The sequence below is a fragment of the Protopterus annectens genome, chromosome 2.part1 (assembly GCF_019279795.1).
Source record: "Protopterus annectens isolate FY-2018-M chromosome 2.part1, PAN1.0, whole genome shotgun sequence".
NCBI classification, from domain to species: Eukaryota; Metazoa; Chordata; order Ceratodontiformes; family Protopteridae; genus Protopterus; species Protopterus annectens.
The window spans coordinates 1,760,507,846-1,760,534,870 of record NC_056729.1 but is presented as its reverse complement, the minus strand read 5'-3'; the positions used below and the strand labels follow the sequence as shown (position 1 = coordinate 1,760,534,870).

The following is a 27,025-nucleotide window of genomic DNA, read 5'->3' as shown; positions in this document are numbered from 1 at the left end:
AAACTTTTGTTACCCCATATTTTTACTGTCACATATCGTTAAAATTAAACAATTGTACATGTTATTACTTATGTCACTCAGACATTAAGATGATAAAACATTGCACCACATGTGTACCGTGCTGACATGAAGTGCTGAGATACTGACAATTTAAACTGCTTCGATACTTCACAGGGCTCTTGTAATGACATCATGCACATGCTCAGGGGTCATGTGATGACATCAGACATAAGCAATGTGCACTTAGGGCTGATGTATGTGATGGCATCATACATACTGCCAATGTGTGCACAGGTTTCATGCCATGACATCATACACAATGCCAATGTAACCACAAGGTTCATGTGATGGCATCATACAGGGTAATAACATGTGTTCAGCATTCATAAGATGGCATTATGCACAATGCTAAAGTGTGCACAGGGCTCATATGATGGTATTGTACAAGTTCCTTCATGTGATAGCATCATACACAACACCAATGTGTGGTCAAGGTCATGTGATGGCATCATGAACAACACCGATTTGTGGTCACTGTTCATGTGATAACATCATGAATGATAAAGATGTGTGATCAGGGGTCATTTGATAGCATCATTCACAAAATTAATGTATGCTCAGGGCTCATGAGATGGCACCATATAAAACATTGATATGTGTGCTCACATCATCCATAAAAGCCAAAGCACCAGACCAAGAACTACTAAAGCAAAGCAACAAACAAGTGAACCAAAAACCACAAGGGAAACAATTTATTGGTTAAGCACTTTCGTTCACTTACAATATCATCAGAACAATAAAATCTTAACAACCACGCCCATATACAGCCCTCAGTGTGTGTCACATGATTGTACATAGCTAATAATAACAAAATTATGTTAGCAACACAATAAAAACATAATATAATCATGTATATACATAAATATAAAAACTTTCTTAAAATTATACAAAATCATTATTCCTAACTAGCACCATAAAACGCCAATTTTAATAAAGATGTAATAGAGCAAGAATTATTAAGCCCTGGATAATTTTGTTATTATTGGCTATATCATGTGACACACACTGATGGGTATATATGGGTGTGGTTGTTAAGATTTTATTGTTCTGATGAAGTTCTAAGTGAATGTGTCCTCACATACTAATGTATGCTAAAGGTTTATGTGATGACATCATGTGATGACATCATCCACATCACTGATGTGTGTTCCAGATTCATAAAATGGCATCATGCATCGCAATGATGTGTGTGCAGTGGTCACATGATGGCTCACAGTTCATGTGATGATATACATATACCAATGTGTGGTCAAATTTAATGTGATGACATCATGAGATGGCATCATACACAACACCAATGTGTGGTCATGGGACATGTAATGACATCATACACAACACCAATTTGTGCTATGGGGTAATGTGATGGCATTTAAACATAGCACCGATGTCTGCTTGAGTGTCATGTGATGACATCATGGCATCATACATAATACCGATGTGTAGTTGGGGGGGGGGGTCATGTGTTGGCATTATACATAATACCAATATGTACTTAAGGGTCATACCATGGCATCATATATAATACCGATGTGTGCTTGGGTTTAAATGATGACATCATACACAGTATTGATGTATGCTCAGTTTTCTTTTGATAGCATCATACATAATACCGGTATGTGTTAAAGGTTCATGTTATGACATCACAGACAAGACTGATGTGTGCTCAGGGCTCATGTGATGGCATCATAAGTAATTAGAATGTGTGCTCAGTGTTTATTTGAAGACATCACAGGCAACACCAATGTGTGATCAGTGTTCATGTAATGGCAGTATACACAATACTGGTATGTGCTTAGGGTTCATGTGATTGTATCATTGACAACACCGATGCATGCTCTTTCATTCTTATCTGGATGCATTTCATATTACTTATGTCAGCAGTAATAATGTTGTGTGTTAAGCATAACTTATAAAGTCAGGTTATCCAACACAGACCGTACCGTCACATTAACATTTTTCAGGTATTCCATTCAGGACATAAAAGCTCTTATAATACCATTATGGTTATTTGCTCTTTTGCAGAAACTGCAGGTATCTGTCCACATCTTGTTCCCTTAGTCTGACAGCATGAATATTTCACAATACAGTGCAGATGACCCCTAGATATAAATATTCCATGCATTTCAGCTGCAGATTTAATAAATTATTTATCACTACTCAGTTCCTGTCCAAACATTTGAACTGTACATACAGGAAATTATTTCTACCATGCGCTGGGTGACAGCTATCATAACTTAATATATGTTTTAGCTAACATTTTTAGAACTATCTTAGGTTGTGTTACTTCATCTTCCATAACACATTTTGAAAAAAGATCTTTTAAATACAGTATCTGTTATTACTAAATTCAACGTTGATGCTAAGCGAAGACATTGTAAAAGTGAAATGATGCTTCATACTTTCTGGTGTACTTACGGAAATGAATATCATTAAACTAAGCTTTACCAGGCACAGCACTTGAAGTTTACAGAATGAAGGGAACAGATGGTGATACTGTAAGCATGAGGAAGAGCGATTTATAACAATTTATTACTTGAATATGTAACTGTGGCAAGTGCAATATATGCAACACCTTCTGAATACTGGGTGCTTTAAATATCTAAGTACAGGTCATGTTTACGATGATGTTTTTTTATAAACTCCACTTCCCAAAATGTAGTTTATCTTTTTATTCTGGAGTATTTTACATTGGTAAAACAGCAAGACACTTGATATACTGGGAAAAGGATCCTAAGGATGAAGCTGCCAGGTAACAGGAAAAGAGGAAGGCCTAAGATAAGGTTTATGGATGTGGTGAGAGAGGACATGCAGGTGGTTGGTGTGACAGAGCAAGATGCAGAGGACAGGAAGAAATGGAAACAGATGATCCGCTGTGGTGACCCCTAATGGGAGCAGCCAAAAGAAGAAAAAGAAAACAACAAGATACTACGGAGAAACTAGATGAAGGTGCATATTTTTAGTGCAAAAAATAGTCAACTAAAAGAATAATCATTTGTTAGGCTGGTAAACCCAGCGGACACACAGTTATTATCAGGGGCAACCTTGGAGCAAAGCCTGGTTACATTAGTCACTCAGAATCACACAGCCGGCAACTGGAGACTGTGGGAATCAAACACAAGGCTGCTGCAAGGTCTAGGTTTAGCACCACAGTCTGCCAACCATTACCCAAGCAAAATGAAACAATAGCTGAGATGATTTAATATTCATAAAAACAAAGAGGAAAAGCAACAGTGGAATGAAAACTGAAGTTTTGTCTAAAGTAAGTCAAACATATTTACATAAGTTGATTTCAAGGTTTCCTGTAGATGGCATGACTTGAGCAAAAGTTTGCTTATAACATGTACTGGGATCAGGAGATGTCCCAATGAGTTAATGAGTTTTCAAGTGATTTGTGATGAAAAGTCTTCCAAAGACATAGTTGGGCAAGCAAAGTCAGGTGGAATAACTGCCAAAGGATAGAAATAACATGATGGAAGTGGGTTTCAAATGTGAACGGTACAACAGAGGAATGTGTACAACAAATGAGATGCCAGATAAGGCAAATGCATACAAACAATCTGTGCTACAGGGCAGGGCCACATTTTGTGCCACAGAGCAGCAGAAGTATTGTTGCAGCCTTCACTATTTCACTGCTTTGTAAGCAGCATGCTGTTTACAGGAGTTCAGTACCCTCAGTTTTCTGGAAGCAGAGTTGTTTTCTTTTAACATCGGAAGTGCACACATATGTTCAGCAACACAAAAGCAAGCTCTGTTCAAGGGGAAAGCTGATTTAATGTAGATCTAATCCATTTCAAACAATTGCAGAACCGAGTAAAGAAACAGGTTGTTAAAGATAAACCATCTTACTACACCCACCTACAAAAAAACAAAACAAAAACAATCCCACAAAACTAACCCTAAAAAATGATGGTCCTCTATATCAACCCTACACAACCCTGGCACTAGAAAAGACCTTCTGCCCTTCATTACGTGCTGTTCCATCCCAAACAGCAAAAAAACTTTAACAACCACTTCATACAATCCATAGCCAAGCTGATCTCTAATAACCCCAAATCTAACCCCTCCCCCCTCTACCTCCTCAACTCCCCCTAATAGTACACCTACTGCTAGATGACCATTTTGAACATACAAGCCAGAAAATCCTTCCTAAAATTTCTACAATATTCTCCTTACAACCAATACCTACAAGCCTCATGAAAAACTTCTCCTGAAACTAAAACCTTTCTCTGTGTCTGCTGACAACCTCCATCCCCCATTACCTTAAACTAGCTGCCGGCTCTATAGCTTACCCAATCAGCATCTTGCTCAACAGATCTATTTGAGAATGTGCAGTACTAGAAATAAGGAAAATGTCCTATACCACCTCTATCCACAAAGGGGGTAAATCTATTGAACTGACCAACTTTTGATCCATAGCCATTTTATCTCCCATCTCAAAAATATTAGAAGAATGTATCCACCATTAATGAAACAGCTACTACAAAACAACCTTTTTATACATACCCAACATGGTTTCCAGCCAGGCCACAGCACATCCACAGCCCTCTTATCCTTTACTGAATCTACTAACAGAGCTAGAAACACAGGCTACTTGGTATCTGCCACATTTCTCAACCTTTCTAAGGCATTTGACAGTGTCTCACATTCCATAGTCTTGCACAAGCTCTCAAAATCTCGCCCCCCCTCTTCCACCTTACAATGGTTCCACAGTCACCTGCACAAGCAAAAACAAGCACTAAAATAGTTAAATGAACCCTCTCTCTTTTTTATACAACCCCACTGGAGCCCCACAAGGCTATATCCTTGGTCCCCTGCTCTTCATCATTTTTACATATGACCTACACACTGGAACACTCATACAGTATGCAGACGACTACACTATTATCTGCACCTCTTCCACAGTACCCCAACTTCTCACAATCACACAACATGCATTTTCAACATTTGAATCCTGGCTCACTCACCATCTACTATTCCTAAATGCAAAGAAAATGTAACTCCTTTTCTTTCTACCAAAAATCACTCTACAGACACAAATGAATTCAAAATATGCACAGCTGATAATACTATACTCAAAATAGTCCACCACATCAAACTGCTAGCTGTAACTACTGATGATCAGTTAAAGTTTGCTCTCAATGTCCAACAAAATATAAAAGCACCAGAAAGTCGGCATCCACTGCAGATATAAACACTCCTTGACCCCAGTAACCAAGATCACCCTAGCAAAAAGCTACCGACTGCCCTCTCTTCTATATGGAGTCACTATTTTCCCTAACCTACAGACTTCCATTACATCTGAAACGGAACAGTGCTACAACAAAATGGCAGTGTTTGCCATAAACTCCAAAACCAGCGCTCATCATTGTATATGGCTGCAAATGCTAAACTGGCTAGAACTACCCAATCACCTCCTCGATATCCAACTCACAACACTCTACACAACACAATCACTAAGCCCCTAGCCTGCCCTGCCCTGAATAACATAATCAAACCGTACAACCCCGGCAGAGCCCTCAGGTCTGAAGATAAGAAACTTCTTACTATCCCCAAACCTTCTAAAATAACTGGACAAAGCCTATACTCTCACAATGTAGCTAAAGCATGTAACTCACTCCCACTATTGACCAGAAGTATTCCTGAACTAGTACTTTCAAAATATCCTGAAGTAACATTGTAACAACTTTTGGCTGTACTCATGCCCTTGTTGTTGTTGTTGTGTCTTTCAGCTTTTCCCAGTTAGGGGTCCCACAGCGGAACTCCGGTCCACTAATGATTGGCAGTAGATTTTTACGTGCCGAGTTGCCGGCCCTGATGCACAACCTTCAATGAAGGTATGCCCATTCATGCATGTCTCCACGCAGAAGACGCTTTAGCTGAGAATCGAACAGGACAACGTTTTACTGTGAGGCGATAACGCTACCGCAGCACTGTAGTCATGCTCTACTCCTGGCTAATCCATCACACACTTTCTCCCTCTCTCTTTCTACATGCATTTACCTTCCAGAAGCTCTCTTAGACTCTTCTCTTATCTAAACTAACACTACCTAAGAATAACTAACAGCCCCTAACATTCCTCTCATCTAACATTCCAACATCCTTTCCTATAACTATGCTCACCCACATATCACTATAATGCAACCACCCTAAACATTGCATTAAAATAAGGTACAACTTTTGCAAAGTACAGTTGTGTACACTTTCCATAAATGTAGATGTTCGAATGTATTCACTGTTGCAGTCATCACATTTGGGTTATCCCTGCCAGGGTAGCCCTTGGCTGGCGCGAATACCAGAGACATAGTATTTTTGCATCAGTTGCTGTCACTTGAGGACTGATGTCAGGTCATCAGTGGTATAAAGTAAGGCAGCCAACACCATTACATCAGTTTTTCTTGCCCTAACCTGTCAGGAGCCCCCAAAATAGGAGGCCAGGTTCTGGTGGAAGAACCCCGCCAGTGGAATATAAATACCAATATGTCCCTTGTAAGGAAAGGAGAAAGATAGAATGGTAATAAAAGGAGAGAGAGAAGAAAGGGGGCTGGAGGGAGGGAAACCAGGACTGCAACAGTGAATACACTCGAGCATCTACATTTATGGTAAGTGTACACAACTATACCATGTTCTTCGTGTTTCACTGTTGCAGTCATCACATTTGGGTAGATACCCAAAGCTGAGGAAATGGGTGGAGAAAGTCAAGGAAACTAGGGGCTGGCCAGGATACCCTGCAAGACTGCAGAGGCAAACCCTACCCTGGATTTGGAGAAGAGAGGCAGGTTGTAATGCTTGGTAAAAGTGTGAACAGATGTCCAGGTGGCACCCCCCCAGGATGTCCCTGGTAGGGACTCCTCCGTGGAAAGATGCAGAGGTGGAGACTGCTCTGGTGGAGTGTGTCCTGACCCCCTTTGGGGGAGGCTTACCATGCTGTTTGTAGCAGAAATGGATGCAGTGTCCTATCCATTTGGAAATGGTTGCTTGGAGATGGCTTTGCCTTCTGCCCCTGTAGCAAAGTTGACCAGCAATTGATCAGACTTTTTGAAGGGTTTAGTCCTGTCCAGATAGGATCTGAGCTGTCTGTGCACATCAAGAGATTGAATAATCCTCTCCCCCTTTTTCTGGGGATTAGGAAAGTAGGTGGGAAAATGGATGGATTGGTTGAGAGCCACACTGGACACCTCCTTGGGCATGAGGGATGGGTTAGCTCTGAGGGATACCTGGTCTGCATGGAAGATGATAAAGAGTTCCACAGCTATGAGTGTTTGCAGCTCAGAGACTCTTCTGGCTGAAGTGATGACCAGAAGGAAGGCTGTCTTCCTGGAGAGAAATTTTAGCTCTGCAGAAGAAGCTGGTTCGAAAGGAGGCAGTGTGAGCTTTTCTAAGACAAAGTTAAGGTCCCAAGCTGGTGTTGGTGCCCTTCTGGGGGTACTCAAGTTGCTAGCCTCTCTGAGGAACTGTTTCATCAAAGGGTGTGAGAAAAGGGGCTGCTCAGTGGGAAAATGAACAGAAATAATAGAGGCATGACTTTATATAGAGGAGAAAGAGAGACCACTGTGTAGTAGGTCAGCTAAGTAATCCAGGATGAGAGGGATGGAGGGCTGTGCCATACTGGCCCTCTTAGCCTGGATCCAGGTGCAGAACCTTTTCCACTTATCTGCATAAGACTTTCTAGTGTTAGGGCATCTGGCCTCATGGATAACATCCAGAACCTGTTTACTGAGGATGGCAGATTGGTTTGGGGTTAGGGAATAAGCCAAGCTGCCAGACTGAGTGTCTGCAATTGGGGATGCATGAATTCCCCTTCCCTCTGTGTTAGGAGGTTTGGAATCTGAGGAAGATGCCATGGAGGAAGCAGGGACAGGCTGCACAGCAAGGGGCACCAGTGCTGTTGGGGCCAGTCTGGAACTATAAGAATGGTCCTTGGTTTTTCCTCCCTTATTTTGAGCAGTACCCTGGGGATGAGAGGTAGGGGAAGAAAGGCATAGACCGAGAGGTTGACCTAGGGGAAGGACAGGGCATCCGCTTTCCAAGCCATGCAGTGATGTTCCCTAGTGCAGAATTTGCTGAGCTGGAGGTTGGTGTGGGAGGCAAAGAGGTTGACCTTCGAGGTTCCCCATTTCTGAGTTATGAGGTAGAAGGTACTTTTATTGAGCTGCCACTCGTGTGGGTCCAAAAGGTTTCTGCTTAATTGGTCTGCCAGGAAGTTGAGAGAGCCTGGTAGGTACTGTGTTCACAGGTGTAGTTGCATGGAAGAGGTTGTGAGCCAAAGGGTCATGGCCAGCCGGCACAGAGGGTAGGAGTCAACAGTGGTGTTGTCTGTTTTGATCAGGAGAACCCTTGGAGACAGAAGGGGTTTGAAAGCTATCAAGGCATGCTGCACAGCCATCATCTCTTTCTGATTGATGTGCCTGCGGATTTGCTGTGGGAGCCACTGGCGCTGTATGCACCTGCCATCCAGGTGTGCACCCCAAGCATAGTCTGATGTGTCTGTGGTGAGGGTCTGGGCTGCGGGTGTGGGGAGAAGGGTAGTCCCTTGTTGTGGGAGCATGCTGTTGCCCACCAAAGAAATTCCTTTCTGAGGCAAGGAATTATAGATAGAAGAGTTTCCAGGTCTTGAGACTGTTGACACCAAAGGCTCTTTAGGTACCACTGAAGTTTCCTCGTATGCATTCTGGCATATGGAATGAGGAGTATGTAAGATGCCATGAACCCCAGAGTTTGCAGGATATTCCTTGTAGAAATCTGGGGCCTGGTGGCCAGTTGAGAGAAGCAGGCTGACAGGAAAATTTGTTTCTCTGGTGTAAGGTATGCCATCTGAGATGCTGTGCCCAGACATGCTCCCAGGAAGATTATCCTTCGGGTGGTCACCTGTTTTGATTTCTTTTTGTTGATTGTGTACCCTAGGGAGGTTAGTAGGCTCTTTAAAAAAGGCCAGGTGTTTGAGCACCTTTTCCTGGCTGTCTGCCTGAATAAGGCAGTCATCCAAGTAGGGGTAAATTTGAATATTCCTTTGTCTGCAAAAGGCAATGACCGGAGCCAGGCATTTTGTAAAAACTCTGGGAGCAGTAAATAAGCCAAAGGGAAGCACAGAGAACTGAAAGTGTTGAGATCCTGCCCTGAAGTGGAGATATTTTCTGCATGATACCCTGATAGGAATATGGAGGTAGGCCTATTTTAGATCCAGGCTGGCTAGCCAAGCGTCCTTGGAGAGCATGGGTAGCAGTTGCTGGAGGGTGGACATTTTGAATTTTGGGATCACCAGGAAGGTGTTTAGAATGGATAGATTGAGGATGGGGTGCCATGTGCCCTCTTTTCTGGGCACCAGAAAAAGTCTGGAGTAGAAGCCTTGGCCTATCAGTTTTGCAGGAATGTGCTCTATTGCTCTCAAAGAGAGCAGGGAATGGATTTGCTTTTGAGCCTCTGCCCACTGATTTGGTGGTAGATCTGGGAACCCTTTTGAGGTTGGAAGGGTGTGGAAAGAGAATTTGTATCCCTGAGACACAATGTTCAGAACCCACTGGTTCTTGGTAATGGTGGCCCAGGTGCTTAGGTGAAAGGAGAGTTTTCCTCCTAGGGGTAAGTGAAGGTGGGCAGAGGGGAGGTCGAGAGTAGGTGAGTCATTTTGAGTTCATACCATAAGGGGGTGGTTTAGAACTCCCTTGTTTTGACGTGGAGGTAGTCCACTACTTAGATCTCTGCATTCCTTGGGGCTGCTGTCTGGAGGGGGGGGGGTCTGTTTCCACGGATACTAGGCTGGGTCTGTTTACTTTGGGCAGGAAAGGATCAGTGCTTGGAGGGAAAATGTCTGCTGAACCTAGTGGGCTGGACCTGTAAGAAATCTTCAACTGTTTGCATAGATTTTGCTTTTTCTTCCATCTTTTTAAAGACATCTTCTGCCTTAGTGCCAAATAAGTTATCTTTGTGCAAGGGTACATCCAACAATTTAGATTTGACATGGACTGGCAGGGGTTGTTCCTTAAGCCATGCATGTCTTCTAAAGACAAATCCAGTGACTGCTGCCCTGCAAGAAGCTTCTAGGCCATCAAAACTCTTTTTAAACTGAGAGTAGTCCTGACTCTCCCACAGTGAAAGGTGTGTTTAGTTACTTGACTTGCAGAATGCATTAAGTCTTGTAAATCTTTAGATTCTGCCCACTCAGGAAGGGAGGATATTTTTTGTTTAAGGAGTTCCAATGTATGTTGCTGATATTTAAGCATATGGAACTGACAATTTAGTGCCCTGACAGCAAGAGTAGCTGAGGTGTATACTTTTTTACCCCATCTGTCCAATGCTCGTGAATCCCTGTCTGAGGGGGTGGGATTCTTAGCAGAGGTTGCTTTAATCCCTTTTGGGCCTTGAGAAATTACCTCAGGGTCAGCTGTTGGATTTTTAAAAAGATATTTGTGTGAGTCAGGGACTCTGTACTAGCTGTCTGGTTTCCTGGGAGCAGGAGGTAGGGCATCAGGAGTCAAGCTGGATTCAAGGAAAACATCATCCACCACATCCAGGACTGCGGGGATGGCCAAAGGTCTGCGTTGCGGAAGATCTAAGCATTCCCTGAGTCTCTTTTTAAACTGAGGGTAGTCCTGGCTCTCCCATTCAAAATGCTCCCTTAAAGTATGCAGGGTTTCCCCAAAGGAAAAATCCTCTGGGGGAGAGGCGATTCCTCTGCATCAGAATCTTCATAAGTGGATAAGGGCTGCATGTCTTCACAGTCAGATGGATCAGATTCATCTGACTCTTGTTCAAACAAAACTACTGGGGACAGATCTCTTTTCCTTTTTGAGGGGGTAGCTTGGCTTCCCCTGATCATCAAGATAAGGTCTTCTGCCATTTTAAGCATCTGAGAGTTTAGGAAAGGTAGCAGGCACCTGAGAGTGGGTAGTTGGTTTCTTTGGTGTGGTTCAAACCCTGGGCCTAAAGAACTTAGCTGTTTTTGAAAGAATGGTAGTCACAAAAGAAGATTTCAGTTTGTGTCAAGATTTGGAGGTGCGAAGGACTTCCTCAGAAGCCGGTGCCTGCTCAGTGGCTCCAGACCCATCCAAGGTAGAGAGGACCACAGGATCCTTAGACGAAGAAGAGTTTTGTGGCATACTGGACTCTGAAAGAGTCTCGGTAGCAGCCTGCAAATCAATTGAAGTGAGCATCAGAGGCCACGAAAGTGCCTCACTGAGTACTGGAGGACTGACGACTAACTTAACGGAAGCATCGTTGGAAGGTTTGGACCTGTGCAGTCTGTCTCTGTCCATATCTTTATGTTTTCAAAGGTTCATAGGATGATACTAGGCTATTGGCCCAGAGGCCCTTATAAGCCTAGCCAAGAATTTCACCCATGTTCCCACAAAGTCAGCACCTGTTTCCCCTGTCCATCAGGGACACAGGTGGGATCCCAGGGGTATATTTACTGTTTCCCATTCAGTCCTCCAGGTTCCTCTTAAAGAGGGTTAGAGAGGTGCTCTGCTTGACATGGAGAAGGAGTTTATTCCATAGATGGGGGAGTTTTTGGGGCACAAATCTATCTCACCAACAAGTTCTATTAATGTTTTAATTAATTAATTAATTTAATTAATTTTTCAGAAGATCTGCTGTTGGATGGCTTACTGAAGCCATATCGGAATTTGAGGACCGTAAACAAAAATATCTGGCCACAATAAGGGCCTGATGATGGATAGTTCTGGCATTAAACAAAGCACAGAAGTGACAATGAGGGATGTCATGATCTGGGCTTAGACAAGTGATGCAGTAAGAGTGGAAGTCTCGGTGTGGTATTTGCTTTCTACAGGTGAGACAATGGCTAGTGCATGAAAAAAGGATCCCCAACGGGGTACTTAGCTTTAGAAGACTTCAACTTCAGTTCAGAAACGAAATCCGAGGTAGTGGCTGACCGACACTTGTGTGAACTGCTTCTGCTTCAGGCTCCATGACAAGAAAGACTGATGTAATGGCGTCGGCTGCCTTACTTTATACCACTGACGACCTGATGGCAGTCCTCAAGCGACAGCAACTGACATAGAAATACTAAGTCTCTGGTATTCTGGCAGGCTGAGGGCTACCCTGGCAGGGATAACCCAAATGTGATGACTGCAACAGTGAAATATGAAGAACATATGCTATCTCACAAAAAACCCTCTACACTTTGTACTGATATCCAAAGGCCAGATTGTATTGCACGAATAAATGATTGTTTTCCTCTGCAATGTTTTAAAATACTTGTCAACAATTACAACTACTTGCTACAGCATAGAAATCAATACTTCAACAAACTGTATCAATTACCAAAGACCAGGTTGTATAACAGACATTATCTGAATATATTTTTGATTTCCTCTTATAATGTTTAAATATTGATGTGCGTGTCTCTTCTCATGAAACTGTTAATGTTACCTATGATTATTGATTGTACTCTCGGAGCTCCCTGGCCGAGACAGACTATCCCAGTAAAGAAATGTCAAATAAATAAATAAGATTTATGAGCTGCGAAGACCCCTTCTGCCTGACTGCTTAGCATGGAGACTAAAGTACTGCAAAAAAATTTAGCATTGAAGCTTTTTTACCTTCCTATGTAGAGATAATCTGTGCCAAAAACTCAAACATAGCCAGTCTATCAGACTTTTTTTATATTGTCTTCTAATTTTGTTTAATTTAATAAAAAGTAAAATCTTAGTATGTATACAAACTTCCCTAATCTTACTATATTTTCCTGACTGATCTAGAGAATTTGTATTCCCTAGTTCACTTACTAGAACAAGGTAAGATGAAGTGGGTGAGAGATCCATCTATGTCAGTTTCCAAAAAACAGACTGCTCCAAGACTTCAGTCTCATTTAGTATTAAAACATCAGTTTAGTCCTGGATTACAGAATTATATCACATACATCTGCTCATCTGACTTTGGATCCCATACTACCCCCTTTACTACAGGCTGTCAGGATTTAGCACAGATATGTTACCTTACACACCAAGAGCTTTGGTAAGATTTGTTGAAGCTTCTGGATATCATAAAACAATGTCAATTGTCCACCCTTCCAGAGTAGCAATTAGTTCAGCTCCAAGACAATACAGAAGGCTTCCTAATACAAACATTTTGTCTCTGGCTGCATTGAGACATCTGAGATACAGTCTGTATAGCCTAAATTAAGTAATTTAATTTTGAGATATGTTTCTAAAAGTTAGCTGGGGCTGAGCTTAACCTCTTCTCTTCTGTATCCTCTGTTACAATATTAATTTCACCAGTTATAATACAGTCTGACATACAGGTGCATTTATTTTTTCTGTCCAGAAGGACCCACTGTTGGTACATTTTTAAGACAAGCAGCTTTATAAATACAGTTTAAACACAAGCATCTGTGCAAATCAGTTTGATATACAAATGACATATAATTCTTTACAAAACTCCTGCTAGCTATGATGGCATACATTACACATCCACTGCCTACTTCTGGCATAGCTGGCAATACCTGACATCGTCACAGTCACCTTCAAGTCCATCCAAGTATTACAGCCATCTGTCACATTCATGTCCCTCCAAATATAACATTCATCTGTCACATTCACATCCATCCAAATATAACATCCATACGTCACTTTCAAGTCCATCAAAATATAACTTCTCCATCTGTCACCTACATGTCCATCCAAATATAATAGCCATCTGTCACCTTCATGTTCCTCCAAATATAACATTAATCTGCATTCTTCAAGTCCATCCATATTTTTATTTATTTATTTATTTTTATTTAACATTTGTTAACTGGGAAAGTCCGACTTGGAACAAAGGTAATTTTCAGCGGAGGCCCGGGGAGAAATACTCCAGACGCATGTCTTTGTGATGTGGGAGGAAACCAGAGCACCCGGAGGAAACCTACATAAATGCAGGGAGGACATGAAAACTCCACACAGAAGGCACTCCAGCCAAGAATCGAACTAGAGAACCTCTTGCTGTGAGGTGACAGTGCTATTACTACTGCACCGTCCATATATGACAGCCATCTGACATGTTCACATCTATCTAAATATAACATCCATCTGTATTCTTTATGTCCATCCAAATATAACAGCCATCTGGCATGTTCACATCTATCTAAATATAACATCCATCTGTCACCTTCATGTCCATCCAAATATAACCTCCATCTGTCACCTTCAAGTCCATCCAAATATAACAGCCATCTGTCACCTTCAAGTCCATCCAAATATAACCTCCATCTGTCACCTTCAAGTCCATCCAGATATAACAGTCATCTGTCACCTTCAAGTCCATCCAAATATAACATCCATCTGTCACCTTCAAGTCCATCCAGATATAGCTATCCATATGTCACCTACACATCCATCCAAATATAACAGCCATCTGTCACCTTCAAGTCCATCCAGATATAAGAAATCTTCTCTCTCCTTTACTTCTCTCTGTTTCCACCATCTCCAATGTACCACTTTAACTTCCATCTTTACTGCAGGATTGTTCCAAATACCCACCTCCATCAAATTCTTGAGACTGACCTCTAAATGAAAAATCTCTTTCCAAAATCTTTAATTGTCTCCATGCCTGTTCTACTCCACATTTTTTAGTTCTTTCATGGCACGTTATGCACCATCTGCTCTTGCACTAGTATCCCTACCTGTTACCATCACAAAAGGCACGATGCAGGGGTCACAGGTAAAGCTAAAAACTGGGCACAGCCCACTCTCCAATTACATAGTTAATATTAATCTAGCCCACAGCCCCGCCTCCCCAAATTTATCGCAACAACTCTGTATCATCGAAAGCCACTTAGTATTAATCCTTTGTGGTAAGTGCCTGCACACATACAGTAACTTGGGTGATACCATCCTCTTTGCATTATATTTATAAGGCTTTTTTGTCTATCAGCGAATAATCTGTATTATACCATCTGCTGAGGAGATGGGCAGTCTGCTATAGTAAATAACATAGCTTCTGTCTGCAAGTGTCCTTCTATAACTCCTTCACCTGGATCCTCAAACATTTCACTTCAGGTTTCTTATGTACAATATCCTACGTAATAGGTTTTAAGGTTAACTGTTGTGACATGAACTGTCTTTCTCTAGCTGCATTCCTAACCAGACAGCTTTAAAGGCTGAATAATCCATAGCTAGGGAGCACCAGAGCTGCTCTATCTGAGACTACCGTGCACTCATATACAATTAAAGAGAAGACTTTCAGTTTACCAGGTATTTTATTTCACTGATGCCTGACTCTTGTTGGCAAGCTATCTGAAGCTATTTATGGCAGCTGGGACACCCTTCCCAGATCCATCTTTCCAGATTCATCTCTTTTGAAAGTTTGTCATTAACAGCTAAATGAATCCTAAAGTTTCTGCAGAGGTTTCTGCTCCATCCTCTGCATCTTTCACTAAGGCCTACTCCCACTAACACCTTACATAACAAATACAACTCCTAACATGTCAAATGTTTTTTTGTATGTCAAACAATATGTTTCCTGCCTTCTTCCAATGTTCCTACATATCTCATATGTGAACTTGCCAAAACCAATAACTGGGTTGAGCTGAAGGAGGCAAGGCATAAGCTGTAAGAGGGCATATGGGGCATAATTCACAGGTTCTGATTCTGTAGGAGTACAGAGTCAGCAATTCAGAAATGAATGCTGAGACTGCATTTATGGTCATGGCTGGACTGCTCAGTGTGCACTGACTTAACTAAAGCAAAAAGCTGCTCATTATATTTGGTTTTTGGGTATTTACCTTTCAGGAAGGCCAATTTTTCCATCACATTTGTTTTTGTTTCTCAACCTTGAATTGCAAGGGGAGCTCCAGCTGGGCAAACTACACATGGTGCAGATCACCTTGCCATGGTGCTGCCTAACAGCAACGTCTTTATGGTGGGCATCTTTTTAATAAAACCCCCTTGACATTGGCAAACTAAGTTAATTGCCTTATCTTGTGGCCTCTGTGCTAGAGCCCCTAATGAAACGTTTGCGTCACATTAATTTAGGAAATATTGTGATAAATATCTGGATCCTTTTTGCATCTTTTCCTGATTTTGGAGCAAATACCACCATAATTCTAGTACAAAGGTCTGGTAACAATTATGACTCTCTGGAAATGTTTAACTCCTAATATAAATGGGTCATTGTTTCTTTTCCTGCTTTCCTACTGAACTCACAAGCTACCCCATCTCCCCCCGGCTTTTCTTCCTCTGCAATTTCTTCGATGCTGCCTTTTTTCTCATTTACTACGTTTCACTTTAATTCTTCAAACTCCTTCCCTTCAAATGTTCTATAACTGCACTGATCTGTAGCACTTACTATCTCTGGCATCTTGTTAAAGAACGTGATTATTATCAGGTTTTGTTTTGCAGTAAGATTTATGGGCTATATGGAGATTTAGTTCTTGGATTGTGCACACCAAATGACTGTCATTAAGGTGGTGACGCATGCCCACTCTGAAAAAATGAAATCAATATAAACTAAACCTTTCAACTATCATTTGAAAAAACATGTCAAAATAATACTAGTAAAAATGCATATCTAAACAAACTTCAGTAATAAAGCAGACAGTGCATATATCTGTATGCAGTCCCATTACAACAACCCAATTCGAACATCTAAGGCCACGGAATTGATTTAATATGATCCACTTGCATTTTTATAAAAAGAACAAACTTTCTGTTGAATACATTCCAGCAAGCACTGGAAAAGAATACGCAACTAACTTTTAGAAATAGTACTGCTATTAAAAGATGATGTATGGCAGCCAGGTGCAGTTATAGTTTCAAGGCTTCTGTAGAAAGACCGACTTCAAAAATAAAAAACATTTGAAACAAATGTATTACGGTGCACTAGCAAAACGTATTTGTAGCAGAACAAGCCCACATTAATCGTATTACATTACACTGATTTTTCTGCAACTGCAATACCAATAGCACCAGTATGGAATGTTAGTAGCCATGCATATGTTGTAACCATAACCACATACCTAAAATTCCTTCTGCAACCTTGTATATACATCAAACAGCCTGCAATTATAAAATTAATAACCATGTTCATATAAGTCAGTGCATTCCCTCTGTGTCCTTTATATGTATCACCCCCTATATATATATATATATATATATATATATATATATATATATATATATTTATATATATATATCAAATTTGTGGATGCCATTTATAAGTTCTTAGGTTCATAGGTGGTTACTGGGCTATTGATCCCGAAGGTCTTTATAAGCCTAGCCACATGTACCCAATATAATACTAGAGAAACCCACTAGAAACTAACTTGCCTAAACTCAAGATCTTAGTTAGCAATAACTGCCCATATCTAGCAGGGTCATAGGTGAAATCTCTGGCAAGGAATTTATGGTTTCCCATCCAGTCATCCAGGCAACACTTGAACAGGGTCATAGAGGGGCTTCATTTGATGTGAATTGGTAGCCTATTCCACAGGAGTGTCTCTCCAGCAGATGCTATTTATGTTGCTGGCCAGGTTAAGGTCCCTGGAGTGAGTGACTCTTGTCCCATTTGACTTGTGGATGTACAGCATTTCCATTAGGTTTGGATCTGAGATTGCTCTGCAGGCCAGGCACAAGTCTCCTCTAAGTAGTTTGTATACAACTGAGTACAGTGACAGTGACTTTAGTCTGTCAGTGTTTGACATGTGCTGGTGACCCTGAATTTTCTTGGTCAGAAATCTCTGAGGTCTCTCAAGTTGCTGCAGGTTCCTAGTAAGGTACATACCAAAGGCAGCATTGTACTACATTTTTGCCCTGATAAGGGTCGAATACAGGGGTGTTATGACCTCTTTTGCTCTTGAGGCAATACCTTTGCTAATGAGGTGTGTGACTTAGAATGCCTTCCTTATGACAGTAGACACATGGTGGTCAAAGTTTAGGCTGCAGTCAACTTGAGTTCCCAAGTCTCTCATTATTGAGTTGTTACCTAGGGTATTATTATTTGTATGATAGTCTACAGGGATATTGTTTTTACTGAAGGGGATGATAATGCGTTTTTCAGCACTGAGTTTGAGTCCATGGCTTTGGCACCGATCACTGGTTTGTGTAAGTCCCTCTTGACTTATATTGACATCGTTGGAGGATTCAATGATTGCATCTATTTGCAGTCGTCAGCAAACTTAGTCAGTCACAGCCCCTCTGTTTTGCCCTGAATTTCTGAGAAGTATATTCCAAACAATACGGGTGGGGGGGGGGGTGGACACGGTGGTGCAGCGGTTAATGTTGCCACCTCACAGCAAGAGGTTCTCCAGTTCGATCCTCGGCTGGGGTGCCTTCTGTGCGGAGTCTGCATGTCCTCCCTGTGGTCATGTGGGTTTCCTCCAGGTGCTCCGGTTTCCTCCCACATCCCAAAGATATGCTGTAGGTGGATTGGACACTCTAAATTGGCCCTAGGTGCGAGTTTGTTTGCCTTCTGTGGAAGGTTGGGTGCCGGGCTGGCAACTGGACACTATAAACTTCCAATGCCAATCATGAGCAGACAGGTGATCCGCTGTGGCGACCCTTAACCGGAAAAAGCCGAAAGAAGAAGAAGGTATTTCAAACAATACGGTGCTGAGCACTGAACCCTATGGAACCCCACTGGTGACAGGTCTGCTGGTTGAGGTAAAGTCCCCAACTCTAACTGAGTGTGATCTGTTGGTGAGCCAGTTAGCAATCCGCCTGATGACATAAGGGTTGATATTCAACTAGGAGAGTTTATCAATGATGCCCGAATGTGGGATTGTGTCGAAGGCCTTGGCTAAGTCAAGGTAGGTTGCATGCACAGATTTGCCTTTGTCAATAGCTCTGGTGATGTTTTCAAAGAAGTCCACCAGGTTTAACAGGCATGACCTGCCTTTGACAAAACCAAACTGTGTTGGATCAAAGGTTTGGAGATCACCTATATCCTTATTTATAAGGTCCATAATGATTCATTCCATGGCCTTACAGATAAGGCTGGTTAAGTTTATGGGTGTCTAGTTCCCAACATCTGTTGCTGTACCCCTTTATGAAGGGGGATGAAGGTTGCTGTTTTCCATTCAGCAGGGGCAAAAACAATACTCAGGCTGTGGTTGAAAAGAGTACCTAATGTGGTTGCTAATTCATATTTTATGCCATTTAAAATGCAACTTGGGATGCCATCCAGTCACACAGAGGATGTGTTTTTGGCCTTGAAGAGAGCATTAATGACTTGCTCTTTGGAGATGCAAGGTGGGGGAGATGTAGAGGGAGTGTTTGTGGAATGGTTGAAGAGCACAGGGGGGGGGGGGTGAACTTTTCAACAAACCTGTCAGCTAATAGGTTTGCTATGTTTGCAGGATCAGTGTATGTGTGATATCATCCACAGCTAGTTTAGTACACATCTGGATCCTACTTTTAGGTTACAATATAGCTGAAGAATGCCTTATGGTTTTTCTTAGTGGGTCCATGTTCAGCCATCAAATAGGTTAGCTATCGAATGGCTGAACATCAAACAGTAAGCACTGAAAGTTCACTCACCAAACTTTCATTTCATCAACAGGGTAAGTAACTACTTGTCCAACACTTCCCCGTCTTACACACAGAAGTGTTTTAAACCCACCCAAGTGGGGGGGGTGGCACCCCCTTACTATATATACCAACTCTGAGACCGTACTACAGTGGAGAAAAGGGATTTGAAACATTTCTGTATGTGAGACGGGGAAGTGTTGGACATAATTTAGTGACTGAGAAGTAAAAGATAGCGTGGCACTTATTAAAAAGAGTACAGCTGCTCATTCATTACATAAACGCAAGTCAGACTAGTAGAAGTATTCCAGAAAGAGACTGGTATGGAAATCAAACCAGAAGTGGGCACAACCAGGTAGCAGCAGAAAGTGCCAAAAACCAAACAGAAATATAAAAGTTATAATCAGAAGAAAATAAAGAAAACCCCCAAGTACAGTAGCAAGAACAGAAAACTGCTGGAACAATCATGTGCTGCTCAAGATTTGACACATAAATGTGACGAGAGGTGAATTTAAATCAAAAGATGGAAAGAAAACAACAGGATCCCAAGGCAGTAGATGACGTACAAATTTTATACAAAAAGTAGGAGATGCAGAGAAAATCAGAACTACAGACCTCTAAGCAGCAGCATGTCTTGTTACTAACTGGGATACACTCATAGCTGAGGTTCTGTACATTGAAAGGCACAGTAACGGAGATTGTGTAAACTACTACATACAGGTAGTTTAGAAGCACTGGAAACATGAATAAAAAGAATTACAGCAAATGAAGAAACACTAATCACATTATCGTTCATTACTAACAGTCAAGAAAGTAGAAAAGAGAAACAGATACCGTAGTTCAAGTAAAAAGGAAAAAAGTAGAATTAGTCATTGAAATAGATACAAGTAGTGACTATAGTCACCTGCATACTGACAGGCAACATTTATGGAATACCAGGATAGGCAGGCAGAAAGTAAAGCAATGTGGAATAAAGACACACACATACTTCCAGTTATAGTATGAGCAACAAGGCTAAAAATTAGAAGTTATGTACTCACCATAACGTTCCATCTGAGTAGGTGTATTCATTTGTCTGCAACCTGTGGGTTATGGATCCGATATCGGATCCGAACCAGCATGGTTTTCCAGCTATGGATCCGAGCTCTCAGCTCCTCCCCTCACCCATAATGCCCTGCTCTCCCTACATGACCTCAGATCGAGTTTGCCATCCATAAAAATACCCTAGAAAGGGGAACACATAATATGCAGGAAACTGATAAGGCCAGGGGGATAGGAGGGCGGGATGGTTGCAGACAAATGAATACACCTACTCAGATGGAATGTTATGGTGAGTACATAACTTCTAAATCTGAAGTAGGAGATTCATTTGTTTGCAACCTGTGGGACAGAGTCCCCAGCTACCTGAATCTTGGGCAGCCATCATGGAAGGATATTCCGGAGCACCGCGGAGCCAAAGGATGCTCTACCTCTAGATGAAATATCCAACTTGTAGTGGGAAATAAAGGTATGAGATGAAGCCCAAGTGGCTGCTGAACAAATATCATCCAGAGGAATCCTAGCTTTAAAGGCCGCTGAAGTAGAAACTGACCGGGTTGAATGGGCATGTACTCCCTCCGGTGCGGGCCTTCCAGAAGCTTGATAAGCCAATAAGATGCATTGCGAAATCCAGCGTGATAATGAGACTTTGGAAATTGGTTTACCCAAATTGAATTTAGCAAAGGAAATAAACAACTGGTCGGATTGCCTATGACCAGCTGTCCTGTTCAGATAAAATCTAAGTTGCCTGTGAACATCTAAGGAATGTAGCTTGTATTCACCTTTGTTTTGATATTTAGGAAAGAAAACAGGGAGGTTAATGGATTGATTAATATTTGCTTCAGAAGCTACCTTAGGAAGGAAGGACAGGTTGGTCCTGAGGTATACACTGTCCGGATGAAAGACCAAGTAAGGAGGCTTGATGGATAAGGCTTGAAGTTCTGAAACTCTCTTGGCCGAGGTAATGGCTACTAAAAAGGCCGTCTTGAAAGATAAAAATTTCAGATCTACCGTATCCGCAGGTTCGAAGGGGGGAGTGGTCAAGGCCTGAAGAACCAATGAAAGGTCCCAAGAAGGAACCACTTGCTTTACAGGGGGTCTGAGGAGAAAAGTACCTTTTAGGAAGATCTTACACAATTTGGCAGACATCAGTGGACTGGAGTCTTGACCAATATGATAGTGCGAAATTGCCGCAAGTTGCACTTTGACCGTGGAACTGCTGGCACCATCATTAAAAAGAGTGGTTAGGAAGTCAAGCACCAGAGGAAGGGGAACTGTGAAGGGGTCTAGACCTTGCCGCTCCGCCCAAATGGAGAACTGTTTCCACTTGCTGTGGTAAACTTTCCTGGTAGATGGTTTATGAGCCGCTACCAGGATGGCCTTAACTGGAGACGAAATATCGGGAGTCCTGATTAGGAGTGGAACTGGAGCAGCCAAGCAGTTAGCTTCAGGTTGTCCAGATTCGGGGTTGATAGATGGGACGGGTGAGATATCAGATCCGGAATGGGATCTAGAATCCAAGGAGGATTCACTGAGTGAGACCTTAGGAAAGGGAACCAGATCTGTCGAGGCCAGAATGGGGCAATGAGAATCATTCTGCACCCCAACCGAGAGGCTTTCTGAAGAACTTGGAGCATCAGAGGCAAAGGGGGGTAAGCATAAAGAAGACCGGGGGGCCAAGCATGCACCAGAGCGTCTCTTGGGGTATCTCCGGGAGGAGGGATTAGAGCGAAAAAACTGTCGCACTTGGTGTTTGAGGGAGACGCAAAAAGATCGCAACAAGGAGTTCCCCACCGTGCGAAGATGCGTTTCGCTACCTGAGCATTGAGAGACCACTCGTAAGGGGAGAGAATGGTGTGACTGAGTTTGTCCACAAGGATATTGGACCGACCCGGAATATGCATTGCGATGAGAAAGCGGTTGGTGGAGATTGCCCATTCCCACACTCTCATGGCTTCTCGACAAAGAGGGTAAGACCTGGTTCCCCCCTGTTTGTTGATGTACCAGATGACAGACATGTTGTCCGACTGAATTGCAATAGTTCCCAAGGGAAGAAAGGCCTGTAGTGCTTGCAACGCTAAGAGCACTGCTCTCATCTCTAGAACATTGATATGCAGTAAGGTCTCTGAATCATTCCACGTGCCTTGGAACGTCCGGCCTGCAAAATGCCCCCCCCCCACCCGAGGCGGGAGGCATCCGTGGTCACCGTGGCAAGAGGGGGAGAAGCACAAAAGGGGCGGCCTCCGTGGAGATCTTGTGAGTGGAGCCACCACAGGAGGGACTGCTTGCAAGCTTTGCTGATCGCAATGGGATGATGCATAGGAAGAGCAAGATAAGACCACTGAACTAGGAGTGTCCATTGAAGGACTCGCATATTGAACCTGGCGAGAGGAAGAAGAGCTATCGCTGCTGCCATGGACCCTAGAGCCCTCAGGACCAACTCCACCAGAACTGAGCTGGAGTGGAGGATGGCCCGCACCTGGAGCTGCAGATTCTGAATTCTGTCCGCAGTGAGGAAGGCTCTTAACTGTCTCGTGTCTAACCTGGCACCTATAAAATCTATGAATTGCGTAGGGCCTAGGTTGGACTTTTCTGCATTTATTGTGATGCCCAGACAGGGAGCTAGATGGAGAAAGGAATCTCACGCCAATAACAGTAGATGCCTTGTTGGGGCGGTGGGGAGCCAGTTGTCCAGATAAGGGAAGACCTGTACCCCCTGAAGCCTCAGGTGGGCCACTACCACTGCTAATACTTTGGTGAACACCCTGGGGGCTGTGGTGAGACCAAAGGGAAGGACCCTGAATTGGTAGTGACTGGCTCCCAGCCGGAAGCAAAGAAACCTCCTGGAGCGTCTGTCCATTAGAATGTGGTAGTACGCATCCTTGAGGTCTATAGAGCACATCCAGTGATTTTCTCCCAGAAGGGGGAGAATGGACTGCAAGGTAACCATTCGGAACTTCTCCTTGGGAACTGCCAGGTTCAAGAGTGAAAGGTCTAATATTGGTCTTAGATCCCCCGTCTTTTTTGGCACTAAAAAGAACCTGGAGTAGAACTCTGATCCAATCTGGTCTGGGGGGACGGGCTGGATGGCTCTTTTCTTCAGCAGATGGCCAATTTCTGCTAAAGCGGCCTCCCACTGACCGGGTGGAACGTCGGGGAGGGACTTCAATTTTGGGATGTGATGAAATGGAATGCGGTATCTTCTGGATATGATGCGGAGGACCCAGCAGTCTGATGTTATGGACTCCCATGCCGCTAGGTGCTCCGAAATACGTCCCCCGACTGCCTCCAGAGTGGAGCAGCCGGGCAACCCTTCAGGGCTGCTGCGCGGGCCGTTCAGAGAAAGGTTCTCTGGACCCGAAGTTCCTGGGAGCCCCTCTGCCCCTGGGGCGGCGTCCTCCCTGTCCTCCTCTGCCACGGAAAGACTGGTTGTCCGCAGCGGGTTGGGACTGCTGCAACTTCCGGAACCACATCTTCTTCTGGCCCTTTTGGTTCCTAGAATAGGGCCTCTGGGGCGCAGAGAAGCAGATTCCGATGGCAGACAACATCTTCCCGTCCTTCTCGCTCTGGGTCAAAGTATCGCGAACAGTTTTGCCAAAAAGGGTAGAACCATCGAAGGGAGCGTTCGCGAATGACGCCTTGAAGGGCTCCGTGAAATCGCAATGGCGGAGCCAGGCCTGACATCTAGTAACTAGGCCTGTCCCTGCGGCTCTAGCGGCTCCCTCCGTAGCATGGGACAGTAACTGCATAGAGGTATTAATCACGGACCTGAGAGTGGCCATATGGGTGGAGTGCAACAGTTTGTCCTCCTCCGACATGGACTCTGGGGGGGATGCAGCGTATTCCTTGATAAGATCGCGCTGCATCCTAATCACATGTGCCAAGTAATTCAGCACCCTCACTGAAAAGGTCGCTGAACTAAACATTTGCTTCCCCAAGCGGTCCATCATCCGAGACTCCTTGCTCGGGGGATGGACTGAGGGACTCTCCTGAGCAAGTTCCCTCTTGGTGGCTGCCGCCGTCAACATGGCATCTACCGGAGGTCCCTTGCTCCAGTGGGCACGGTCAGCCGGGGGACTAAGGATACGGTCCGGCCTTTAGGGGATTGACTCCACGGTGTCCGGATCCTTCCACGCCCTGGTGGTAATTAGGTCCACCACGGGGTCGGCAGGAGGGGACACCCAAGAGGTAGACGGGCCCGCTTCAAATCCCTCCAAGAACACGGACTCGTCCGAGGAAGACTTGGGGGCAGACCCCCCCCCCCCCTTATGCGAAGCATTTCCATGATGTCTCCAAAGGAGACATCCTCGGGGGGTGATCTTGGGGAGCCTTCCCCTTCCTCCAAATCCGTGTCTTCTGTGAGAGACTCGGGGGAGTCTATGTGCCTCCTTTTGCACGTATGCTTGCGAGGGGCATCCTCAGGGGGGCTGTCAGAGGACCCCTCGCAAGTGGTGTCATGTTCCAAAGGAACAACTTGGGGCAAAGGAGCGGGCTGTCCCAGTGGCCGGATGGTGGAAGCCTGGTCCAGTGCAGATGGAGCGCGGGACGGAGCCGAAGCAAGTGCCGGGGGTCCAGAAACCCTCAACAGGGCCCTCTCCACTACATCAAAAGCCGAGGGGGAGCCAACCTCGACCAAAGGATCCGATAATCGACTCCCCCTCGGATCCAAAGAGTGGATCGGAGCCGGCACCGAAGCACCCGGATCTGAGGGGGCAGTGCGCTCCGACACCGATGGCGCCGAAGGAGCACTGATCCCCCCGGATCCGAAGCTCGGATCCAGGCTCCGAGAGGTCGGATCTGAAGCACTCGAGGGCAGGGTCGGATCCGAAGTACCCAGTACTATCGGCGCCGACCCACCCCCGGCTCCGAAGCTGCTCGGCTCTAACCGCTCCGAACCCAGGTAGCGGGTCGGAGAAGGAGCTATAGGTTTAAAGAAAGGGGTCGAGCTCCCCAGAGGAGGCAGGAGCACTCCCATCTGCATCTGGGCCTGGATGAACCTTCTCATTATCCGGTCCAGATCAGCATCAGATAAACTGTACGTGGATCTCGACGAGGCTACCGAGGTAGGCCTTGAGTGCCTCCTCGATAGCCTCGACGGAGATCGAGTCTCCTCCTCCTCAGGTCCCGGTGAGAAGCACACTGGAGACCGGAGCCGAGGAGGGAGAACCAGCAGACAAGGAGGCCGGAGGAGAAGCCGCTTGCAGGCGGGGCGAAACAGAGGTCTCGGCCCGCTTATGGTGCTTCTCCCTCCGGTCCTTTTTCTTGCTTCCCTCTCCTCCAAACCACTAGAGGAGGTTGAGTCCCAGGTGGAGGAGGGGAGCAGGAGAGGAGGGAACCATAGACACGGTACCCTAAGGAGCGGTAGCCGGCCGAGTCCGGGGGCAAAAGTCCCGCCAGGACCAGCTTCGACCTCCGCTCCTTCAATGCCCTGGGGTTGAACCCTGCACAAATGGAACATCCAGAAGTGAGGTGTTCAACCCCAAGGCATCGAACGCACCGAGTGTGGCCATCAGCAGGGGAAAGCTTATGGCCACACTCGGAGCACTTCGAAAAGAAAGCCTTAGGGGGTTCAGACATCCTAAGGATACTACTACTACTTTACTTTTTTTTTTTTTTTTTTGAAATTAAAAAAAGTAAAAGCTAACTAGCCAAGCAATCACAGGCCCAAACACACACTACGCACCAGCGAGGGGAGGGATAACTAAAAGTTATAAAAGTTATTAAAACTTAAAACTTTAAGCTATAAGGATAGGGAACCTACAACTTTCACACAAAACTAACTGAATATTTTTAAATTTAACACTGTAAAATGTAATAAACCACACTTAGCTGAAGAGCTCTGAAATCCAATCTGGTCACCAGCGCGGCAAACTAGATCTGAGGTCATGTAGGGAGAGCAGGGCATTATGGGTGAGGGGAGGAGCTGAGAGCTCGGATCCATAGCTGGAAAACCATGTGTGGCCATCAGCAGGGGAAAGCTTATGGCCACACTCGGAGCACTTCGAAAAGAAAGCCTTAGGGGGTTCAGACATCCTAAGTATACTACTACTACTTTACTTTTTTTTTTTTTTTTTTTTGAAATTAAAAAAAGTAAAAGCTAACTAGCCAAGCAATCACAGGCCCAAACACACACTACGCACCAGCGAGGGGAGGGATAACTAAAAGTTATAAAAGTTATTAAAACTTAAAAACTTTAAGCTATAAGGATAGGGAACCTACAACTTTCACACAAAACTAACTGAATATTTTTAAATTTAACACTGTAAAATGTAATAAACCACACTTAGCTGAAGAGCTCTGAAATCCAATCTGGTCACCAGTGCGGCAAACTAGATCTGAGGTCATGTAGGGAGAGCAGGGCATTATGGGTGAGGGGAGGAGCTGAGAGCTCGGATCCATAGCTGGAAAACCATGCCGGTTCGGATCCGATATCGGATCCATAACCCACAGGTTGCAGACAAATGAATCTCCTA

The 27,025-nt window shown here is 44.0% G+C and overlaps 1 protein-coding gene across 1 annotated transcript in view; it reads right to left on the bottom strand.

Annotated features, from left to right (window-relative positions):
• Window positions 1-27,025, bottom strand: part of DISP3 (dispatched RND transporter family member 3) — a 2,757,501-nt gene that overhangs the window by 27,829 nt on the left and 2,702,647 nt on the right. The window lies entirely within an intron of this gene.